Raw genomic sequence first — 11,301 nt, 5'->3', positions numbered from 1 at the left:
TAATAATTTATTAATAATATTTTAAAGTAATAAATAATGTTCTATATAATTTGTTTATAAATGTTGTTAGTTATATGGTTTGTACTATTTGGCGCTTGCACGGAGGGTCATTGGTTCGGGTCGTCCTCCGGACGCGCTCCGGTGGACATGCTGATGCAGGGAGTGTATTCCCAATCACCTGTTTTTCCCGTTGTGATCAATTTAATTCTTTTTGTACTACATGTGTCTTCTGGGGCGTGTGTGGGGGATGATTGGGGCTGGTGACCTTCCGTGCATGCACTCTGTATTTGTTTATTATTGTTTGTAGTGTGAACTGTCTGTATCAGATGACCCAATTTTCACGGATGCTTTGGTTTGAATGATGGCTGCATTTTTTTCTTTTTTTTGGTCTCTGTGCTCAGCCTGGTTCTCTTTGTATTCCTGATTATAGCCATTGATGTCATCCTTGCACCTGTTTTATCAGAGCTACTTGATTGAGGGTTCATCTTTTACTATGTTTTCCATAATGTTGTCTTTCCTTTGATTTTTTTTCCTCTTTTTTTTTTTTAAATATATTTATTCATATGCATTTTCTTTAATTGTTTAATTACTTATTTACTTGATTTATTTCTTGTCATTTACTTTAACTTGTTTTAAATTTAACTGTCCATGACATTTTCTGAATCATTGTGTTCATTGGCGGGTGATTGAACCTGTTTATCTTTCCATTATCTTCGCCATTTGCTTACTTGCCTGCTATTTACACCTTGATTGCTGGAATGTCGTGATCAATTTTCCCCTTTTTGTTTGTGTATTTTCAAGTCATTTAGTACTAGGTTTCCAATCGTTGTGATCTTTTTTTTTTTTTTTTAAACAAAAATCCCTTATATTATTATTTCTGTATCTATTATTGATTTGTATTTGTTTATGCATTAGCCTTTCTTTATGGTATATTTATCAGTTACCTGGTGGTTTTCCGTGCTCGTATGATTCTGTCCTATATGCCTTTTGGCCCCTAATTTGTTTTCATCACCTACTTTAAACTTCAGTGTTTAGTGTAACCTTTTTTGTGTGTGTGTGTGTTTTTTTTGTTGTTGTTGTTGTGTGTGTTTGACGTTGGATCTTCATGGCAAATTGTAAATAATGTTTGTAGAACATTGCACATGATCGTATAATGTTAACTTGTAAATACTGTAATAATTTATATCATAAAAATGTGTTTATGGCAATATTGATGATGATAACTGGATGTGTTTTAGTTGTACTGGTACTTTATTTCTATTCAATCATATCCTTGATGATAATGAATTTAAATTTAATCTTTTTTATTTCAATAACTCCATTGAATATAATAAGCTGCTGAGTCTAAAATTGAATCCTTTCTTGTATGATGATATTGTTGATAATGCTATACCAAAGAATCTGTTTAAACCCAATTGTGTTAACTCCTGTAACTACTACTTTGATAATTTACTTGATATTGATGTATCGTTCAGTGACAATTTTTCAATTTTACATTTAAATTCTCGTAGTTTTAACAAAAACCGTGACAACATTGAAATTTTCTTATCAAACTTGAAACACACTTTTTCTGTAATTGCAATGTCAGAAACTTGGTTTAAGGAGGATCAATCTAATTTAATCGATATTACCAATTATAATTTAATTAGTGTACCACGGAAGAACAGGAAAAGTGGTGGTGCTGCTTTGTACATTCATAATTCGCTTTCTTTTAAATTAAGAAAGGATCTTGATCTAATTCAGCATGACTCTTCTGTTAATGTTATTGATCATTCTGAGTCTATCTTCGTTGAAATTATGAATTCAAAGTGTAAGAATATAATTATTGGTAATGTTTATCGTGCTCACAAAACTGACGTTGATTCATTTAATTCTGATTTAAACCGTTGTCTTGATGTTATTGCAAATGAAAACAAGCATTGCTATATTTCAGGTGATTTTAACTTAGACCTTTTACAGCACGAGAATGATTTAAAATTCAGAATTTCCTTACAAATTTCTTTGATCATAATATGTTTCCACTTATAGATCGCCCCACCAGGATAACGTCACATTCTGCCACACTTCTTGATAATATTTTCACTAATGTTTTTGATAAGAAAATTAAGTCTGGTATATGTGTGTCTGACATCACGGATCATTACCCTATTTTTCAATTTACTGATTCTATTTCATTGAAATATAATTTTGTTGGATCCACACATGGTCGTTCATTTACTCAACGGAACATTCATTCATTTACAAATCACCTTCAATTAACTAATTGGAATCATGTTCTTAATGAGGAATCTGTTAGCCAAGCGTATAAGTTATTTATTGATAAACTGTCTGTATTATATAATCGTTGTTTTCCCGTTAAGGCTAAACGTGTGAATTTAAGTTATAAGCGTATTCCTCATAAACCATGGATTACAACTGCTATTTAACATCCATCAATCGTAAGGATAAGCTGTACCGTAAATTTAAATCTTCTCCAACAGATGCCAATAAGCGTTTACTTGTAAATTATAGAAATACTCTTACCAGTCTGATTCGTAATTCTAAAAAATGTATTATTGTAATTTGCTCAGTGAACAAAAGCACAATCTCAAACAAACCTGGAAAATCCTTAATGATCTTTTAGGAAGGAAGCGTAAGCAACCTCTTCCAGATTGTTTTGATATAAATGGCACACCAACAACTAATCCTGAAATGATTGCAAATGGTTTTAATGATTTCTTCATCAACATTGGTCCTAAATTAGCTAAACATATTCCTCCTACACATGTTTCTTTTGATCACTTTTTGAATAATATTCCTTCTCCCCAGAATTCACTTTTTCTTACACCAACGGACACGAATGAAGTTATCAAAACATGTGCTTCTCTTAGATCTGGTGCAAGTCCTGGATATGATGAAATTAGACCTGATATTGTAAAACATGTTAAACATCTGATTGCTTCTCCGTTGGTTCACATATTTAATTTGTCTATTTCTAATGGAATTTTTCCAGATGAGCTTAAGCACGCTAAAGTTGTTCCTATTTTTAAAGCTGGCGACTCCCATTTATGTAACAATTATCGCCCAATTTCAATCCTTCCTGTGTTTTCAAAAATATTTGAGCGTATTATTCACAAGAGACTTTATAATTTTCTTACATTTTATTCATTACTTCATCAAAGTCAATTTGGTTTTAGGACAAATTATTCATCCTACATGGCTGTTTTAGAGGCCTACAATATGATAGTTTCTAACCTTGATAAAGGTCACCATACTTTGGGTATATTCCTGGACCTCTCAAGGCTTTCGATACGATCAATCATGATATTCTCATTGAGAAACTTCACCATTATGGAGTACGTGGAAAGGCTTTGGAGTGGTTCAGGAGCTATCTTACCAACAGAAAACAATTTGTTGTGTTTAATAATTGTAAATCTTCTTTAAGTACAGTTCAATGTGGTGTTCCCCAAGGTTCTGTATTGGGTCCCCTTCTTTTATTATTTTCCTTAATGATATTGTTTATTCTTCGAAAGATTTGTCCTTTTTATTTATGCAGATGATACAAATGCTATTATGTCCAATCCGAACCTTGATGAACTTATTTGTTCTGTTAATAATCAATTAACTAATATTTCTGTATGGTTCAAAGCCAATAAGTTGTCCCTTAATGTTCAAAAATCGAATTATATTATGTTTAAAAACCGTCATAGCAATCGCACATACCACAATACTCATATATTTATAGATGGCAATGAACTTATTAAAGTAACTCGTACTAAATTTTTGGGTGTTATTCTTGATGAATCTCTGACATGGTATGATCATACCTCTTATGTTACCAATATTGTTTCAAGATATAGTGGAATATTATTTCGTCTAAAGCACATTCTTTCGTGTGATACGTTATTTACCTTGTACAATACATTAGTTCTACCTCATCTACACTACTGTAATATAATTTGGGCAGATCCTAACAATTGTAATTTGAATTCTATCTATGTGAAACAAAAGAGAATTATCAGGTTATGTACCAATTCTAGCTGGCTGGCCCATACATCACCTTTATTTGGACAGTTAAATACTTTGAATATTTTTGATATTCATAAACTTATCAAAGCTTTATTTATGTATAATTTCAGTATTAACAACATGCCTTGTAATTTTGCCAATTATTTTGTTAAAAATATGGCCATCCACACTTATTCAACACGCTCATCCAATTTGTTTCGCCCTGCAATATTCAATTATGATTTGGCCAGAAATACCATTAGAAGGCAGGGCCCATTGCTCTGGAATTCTATCCCCGATGATATCAAAATCGCCTTGTCTCCCAATTCATTCAAACGCAGCTATAAAGATTATCTGATTTCTTTATACTCATAAATTTATTGCTTCATAAATGCCCTGTATCATAACATTCTATTTTGTACTGTATAAAGTTAATGCATTTTTTTTATCAATCGACTTTTGTTTATATGCTATTGCCATTGCCAACGTCATTGTCTGTCTGCACTAGTCCTGTCAGTCTGCCGTTTTTCACCCCGTCCTTGTCTGTTGTCTGTAGGCGTCTTTTGTTTTTTGCACCGAGGGCAATCATGTCTTACGAGCTTTGCTCTTGTGATTGTCCTACCATCCTTTTCTTGAATATTTTGTTATTGTATATAATATGATGGTGAAATAAACTTGAACTTGAACTTGAACTTGTCACGCAGGTTGAGTACTTCAAATTATACAGCTGATTGACTTTTAACCGTCAGTCTATTCATCAAAATCTACGGTGCATATGCATACGGGAGCCGCAACAACGCTAGTACGTGTATAAAGTTATTAGAGAGATGTGATTTCCAAACGTACGTATCGAACTCCCGTGCAATCTATTCAAAACCCCGTCACAGAAGAGTGATTTTGAATAGATTGCACGGGCGTTCGATACAGTACGTTTGGAAATCGCAATCTCTCTATTAACATCTATCGGAGCTACGTGAGAAAGTAACGTACATTTCGATAAATATCCATATGTTTGTATTTCAGCCAATCATGATCGCTTTTTATAACGCTGAATAATTTACGATGGCTACAGTCTCTTATAAATGCGGAAGTTACGTATATGGTCAATTCCAGCGAAAGCGGGACAAAATTCTCTCTATGTTAACTTTCCACTTTAAAATGTCATTAATAAAGGAAATCACGTTATTGATGGAGCATATCATGTCACGTCCAATGTGCTCTCTTTGTGCATATAGGCCTTTACTAGCAAGTCATACCAGGGGACAAGTTATGATGGCTTAAATGAATTGGCGTTACCCACGAATTCAAAGATAAAGCACCATATATGTCATTGAATGTCCTCCAATCAAAATGAAATTATTACCGTTAGAAAGACGTTTGCATGATCTATCATCATATGTAAAACGATTGAATTCCACCAAAGTTTGTGGACTCTAAAGGCCATTAAGTCAATTTGGCTAATAATTTTGTTACCCGCGTATCAAAAATAAAATGATCGTTCTGAAAAATGTTAAGTAAATATGCCATAAATGACTATATCATGAAACGAAGTTTCGTTCTATAATTCTGAGGTCCAAGTGATTATTTTATGCAAATACGTTTTACCCATAAAATTCCATAAAATCAAATTTGACGTTACCCACGTATCAACTGTTACCCACGAGTCCAGCAAATATAATTGCCATAACTTAAATTAACATTTAATGACTTTGGACACTGAATTTAGTTTGACAAGCGCTTAAAATTGTAAATCGTAAAAATACGTTCACCGTTTTAAAAAAGAATCTACGACGGTTACCCACGAATCCCGAATAGATGCTAACCTTGAAAAACAAAGAGATTGTTTATTTTAAGTTTAAATCAGCACATATTCAAGCCATGGGTATGCTATAATTTTTACAGTACTTACAGTTTATGCACCTAAGAAACGCAAACCCCAAACGGCACTATAGTACTTATAGCTTTACCCACGAATTCGGCGTTACCCACGAATCCAAGGATTTACTCGTAAATTATATGTTTCTTATGCATCTTAACATTTTGAAAACATGCGAAATAGGTTTCAAAACAGTCCTGTTTAATAGCGTCCTCTTGAAGGTATACTGAAGCTGTATCATGAAGTTTTGATTGATTATCCTAAATTACCATTTTTTTGGGTAAATGCAATTGGTTAGAGAAACGGGAATCATTGAAACACAATGGAGGAATAACCGCATGATGGTTTCCAACCTTCTGTAATATTTTCTATTTTGCCGCTTACCAATACATACCTTCAAATATGTGTTACCCACGAACATTTTGGTTACCCACGAATCCCTACTTAAATTATAGTTAACAATGTATTGATAGTGTTTTAGTTCATAGGAACTGTCAAACACGAGTTAATAGAATATTGCTGCATGAAAATATGGAATGATTTTACTAAAATAATAATATAAAACTGTTTGCTCTGTCTATTTGAATTTGGCAACTTCATTATTTATTATTTTTATACCCAAAATGCCATAATGATCCATTCTAAATATTCCATGTAGTCTGTATTTTGATTAAAATTCATTTTAGTGCAATTGCAGCCTGAATTATTCACATACGGAAAAGCATTTTTTATTTTTATTAAAAAAATTTATTAGGAATTGCTATTTTCCAGACGCTGTTACCCACGAATCCATCCGAGATCCTCATCCTGCGACGAGATACAAAATCTAACTTTATATTTAAATGAAGCATTTATTCTAATCTTTCGAAATAATACAGTAATGTTTAAATGACAGCCACTTTGGAAAGAGTTCGAAGAATTGACACAATCTTAACTGTACACCTGGTTCTTTCTTAAAATTTGTAATAACCAAAATATTTCTTTGTAGATATATGTAATAAAATTCTATTTTACGTTCAAAGTCTTCACCGATTTCTAGTGTATATGAGTCACACATAAAATATTGAAAGATATTAAAGAAAGTGAAATTTTATGGCGTACAACAGGTAAAAAAGGCTTGAATTCGTGGGTAACATGCATATGCGCATTTAACACTTTATTTGGTCTAGCAAGAAAAGTTTTTTTTCAATCCGATGGCACTTCCACCTGATGATTCACTAGATATGATCGCCTAGAATTGAAAAGGAAAACATTTTCAAAATGGCCCCCAGAGAGAATTTTGTCCCGCTTTGGCTGGAATTGACCATATACATTTCGATTGGAGGTAAATATCCTCTAATAATAAACACTGAATAATTTTCGATGCGATTCTCGAGTGATTTAAATCAATTTTCACGATATAAAACCTAGAAGTAATAAAAGTAACATTTCAGTGAATCTGCAAACGGTTAACCAAATACTCTATACATCACGAAGCAATATATAAAGTTCAGGTAAAGAAGGCTTTAATCATTTCCTAGGACCGAGTTTAGTTCTGATCAAGAGGAGGTCAAGAGGTCATATTCTGGAATCAAATACCTCTCGCTGGTTAGGCAGCGAGAGAAAAAAAGATAAAAAAAATGTAAAGCATGCTTATGCAGCTGAAAGAGATGACGAATCGGGATGAGACGCTAAATGTTATCTTCAGTAGATAGCGAACAAACATCAAAAATCAAATACTCAAAGACTTTCCTAACACGCGTTCTGCGCGCAATGAAACAATTATTAGGCCTAATGCTGAGCTATTAAAAAGGCTAACAATAGAGGTACAGGTAGACGTAGGTCCAAAAGTGATGAGGCTATAATATAGATACAAAATTTCTGAACGGGACTCTTGTTAGGAAAGTCTTTGGCTAGATTTTGATTTTTCATGTTTTTCGCTATCTACCCAAGATATTGATTTAGCGTCTCATTCCGATCCATCATCTCTTTCTACTGCATAAGGAATGTTTAACTTATTTTCTCTTTATTTTCACTTCATGACGTAGCGGCTTTCATGTTTTTGTTGATACTGGCCACAGTATAAAAAAACAACCCAAAAAACATCAATGTCACTGGGCCGGAAAGCCCAAGACCGGAGACTCCCATAGTTGAGTTCTTTGCTAATGGAGTTCCAATATAGAATGGCCCCGCAGGGTAAGAAAGCAAGAGGATCCTTAATGATGACATGCTGTCTCTAATGGGTGACGGGCTGTCGATAACGGGGAGCCACATCAGGGAGCACACCACTAAATCAATGCGCCATTTGTGCAACCCTACTGAGTTCCGGTAAAATTCAGAAAGTTTTTGAGGTATTATGGGCTGCTCTTTGGACTAATAATCAGAAAGAGTAGCGAATTATAGCTTAAATAAAAGTGTAAAGCCTGTGCATGAATTTGAATCACTAAAAAAGTCGTATTTTTATAATTATCGAGAAAATAGGTCCGCGTACTAAAAAATGGGCAGAAACGGGTTTACAGTCATGAGAGCATGTCAAAAACAGTGAGGGCGCTGTTTAGCGGCTCCTACCGGGAAAACGAGGTGGAAGACTACCCATACATTGAAACATATGTGAAACTTTCATCGATTTGCAATCGACTGGTTATCATTAAAATTCTCAGAAAGCGCCGAAAAGGCCTCAAAACGAATAAATAAAACTGGTGTTTTTACACGTATTTCAATGGGACGATTATTTAGTGGTGTGCGCCCTTCGAAGGGCCTAGGAGTAAAACCGTGCTTTTCAGAGATTCAGCCCAAATTGAAATGGCTGTTGATTAAATTGCAGTTTTTTCGATTTAATTAGATGGTTTACATGTTAGTGAATATATTTAATGCGTTTTATATGCAAGTCGCGCTAAGATTATTCCCTCAGAGGCCTTCAAAGTTGAAGAAATTGCCACAATTTGTGTGAAAACGCGATTTCTTGGATTTGAAGCAATTTGGGCTTAAGGTGACAAATCGGTGCATGCCTTTTAAAGCTGCCAAATCTTGGTTTTGTAGGGGACGGGGTGATTGTTATAAAATCATTAACAGTAGACCCTTGCAATTATGAAACGTAATTTACTCTCATTTAAAACCGAATTTTATCAGAAAGACGGTCAAAAACTATCTAGAGAATTGGAATTCAATGCAAATTTAGAAGAGTAAGCATAAATGGTCAAAATGTTGAAAATTTGCCTATTTTCGGAATCCACCATAAAACTTTGAAAGGCTAGTTCTCTTGATGTGAATGCCACAGAGCACTTAAATTTAAAGTGTTTTACTCAAAACATTTTATATTTCAAGAAAAAGATAAAAGAACTCAATTTTTGAACATCAAAAACCCTTGAAGGAGCACACCACTAAATCAATGCGCCATTTGTGCAACCCTACTGAGTTCCGGTAAAATTCAGAAAGTTTTTGAGGTATTATGGGCTGCTCTTTGGACTAATAATCAGAAAGAGTAGCGAATTATAGCTTAAATAAAAGTGTAAAGCCTGTGCATGAATTTGAATCACTAAAAAGTCGCATTTTATAATTATTGAGAAAATAGGTCCGCGTATTAAAAAATGGGCAGAAACGGGTTTACAGTCATGAGAGCATGTCAAAAACAGTGAGGGCGCTGTTTAGCGGCTCCTACCGGGAAAACGAGGTGGAAGACTACCCATACATTGAAACATATGTTAAACTTCCATCGATTTGCAATCGACTGGTTATCATTAAAATTCTCAGAAAGCGCCGAAAAGGCCTCAAAACGAATAAATAAAACTGGTGTTTTTACACGTATTTCAATGGGACGATTATTTAGTGGTGTGCGCCCTTCGAAGGGCCTAGGAGTAAAACCGTGCTTTTCAGAGATTCAGCCCAAATTGAAATGGCTGTTGATTAAATTGCAGTTTTTTTTTTTTTAATTAGATGGTTTACATGTTAGTGAATATATTTAATGCGTTTTATATGCAAGTCGCGCTAAGATTATTCCTCAGAGGCCTTCAAAGTTGAAGAAATTGCCACAATTTGTGTGAAAACGCGATTTCTTGGATTTGAAGCAATTTGGGCTTAAGGTGACAAATCGGTGCATGCCTTTTAAAGCTGCCAAATCTTGGTTTTGTAGGGGACGGGGGGGGGATTGTTATAAAATCATTAACAGTAGACCCTTGTAATTATGAAACGTAATTTACTCTCATTTAAAACCGAATTTTATCAGAAAGACGGTCAAAAACTATCTAGAGAATTGGAATTCAATGCAAATTTAGAAGAGTAAGCATAAATGGTCAAAATGTTGAAAATTTGCCTATTTTCGGAATCCACCATAGAACTTTGAAAGGCTAGTTCTCTTGATGTGAATGTCACAGAGCACTTAAATTTAAAGTGTTTTACTCAAAACATTTTATATTTCAAGAAAAAGATAAAAGAACTCAATTTTTTTAACATCAGCAACCCTTGAAGGAGCACACCACAAAATCAATGCGCCATTTGTGCAACCCTACTGAGTTCCGGTAAAATTCAGAAAGTTTTTGAGGTATTATGGGCTGCTCTTTGGACTAATAATCAGAAAGAGTAGCGAATTATAGCTTAAATAAAAGTGTAAAGCCTGTGCATGAATTTGAATCACTAAAAAGTCGCATTTTTATAATTATCGAGAAAATAGGTCCGCGTATTAAAAAATGGGCAGAAACGGGTTTACAGTCATGAGAGCATGTCAAAAACAGTGAGGGCGCTGTTTAGCGGCTCCTACCGGGAAAACGAGGTGGAAGACTACCCATACATTGAAACATATGTTAAACTTCCATCGATTTACAATCGACTGGTTATCATTAAAATTCTCAGAAAGCGCCGAAAAGGCCTCAAAACGAATAAATAAAACTGGTGTTTTTACACGTATTTCAATGGGACGATTATTTAGTGGTGTGCGCCCATCACTAAATAAATATCCCATTGAAATACACGTGAAAATATACAAGAAAGTCAGTTTGTTTTTACCCTTTGTGACAAAGTTATGAAAATTGTGAATAGATTATCTTGAAGTATGTTTAAAGTCTGATATTTAATTAAAATTTGATTTTTTGTTGTTGAAAAGTTCAGTCGCACTTTTGACCAGTATCAACAAAAACATCAAGGCTGCAAGGCCGGCAGGCCCGAGGCCGGAGATTCTCATGATTGAGTTCTTTACTAATGGAGTTCCAAAAAAGAAGGACCCGCGGGGCCAGAAAGCTAGAGTAACCTTCACGCATCATTGACCAACAGTAACCTAAATATAACATTGACAGTAGCTTTAATGTTTTGTTGTTAAATGGTTTTGTTGTTAAATGGTTTATGGAATGATGTGAGGCCGTAGTGGTCAGCGACAACCTGTAAAGTGTGCTGAGGCTTGTGGATCAACGTCTAGGTGTTGTGCCTGTGCGTAGCGCACTATAAATCACTGCGCTTTTTAAAAAAAAATG

This window comes from Amphiura filiformis, chromosome 6 (assembly GCF_039555335.1).
Source record: "Amphiura filiformis chromosome 6, Afil_fr2py, whole genome shotgun sequence".
NCBI classification, from domain to species: Eukaryota; Metazoa; Echinodermata; class Ophiuroidea; order Amphilepidida; family Amphiuridae; genus Amphiura; species Amphiura filiformis.
The sequence above is the reverse complement of the archived record's forward strand: the minus strand, read 5'-3'. Positions refer to the sequence as shown.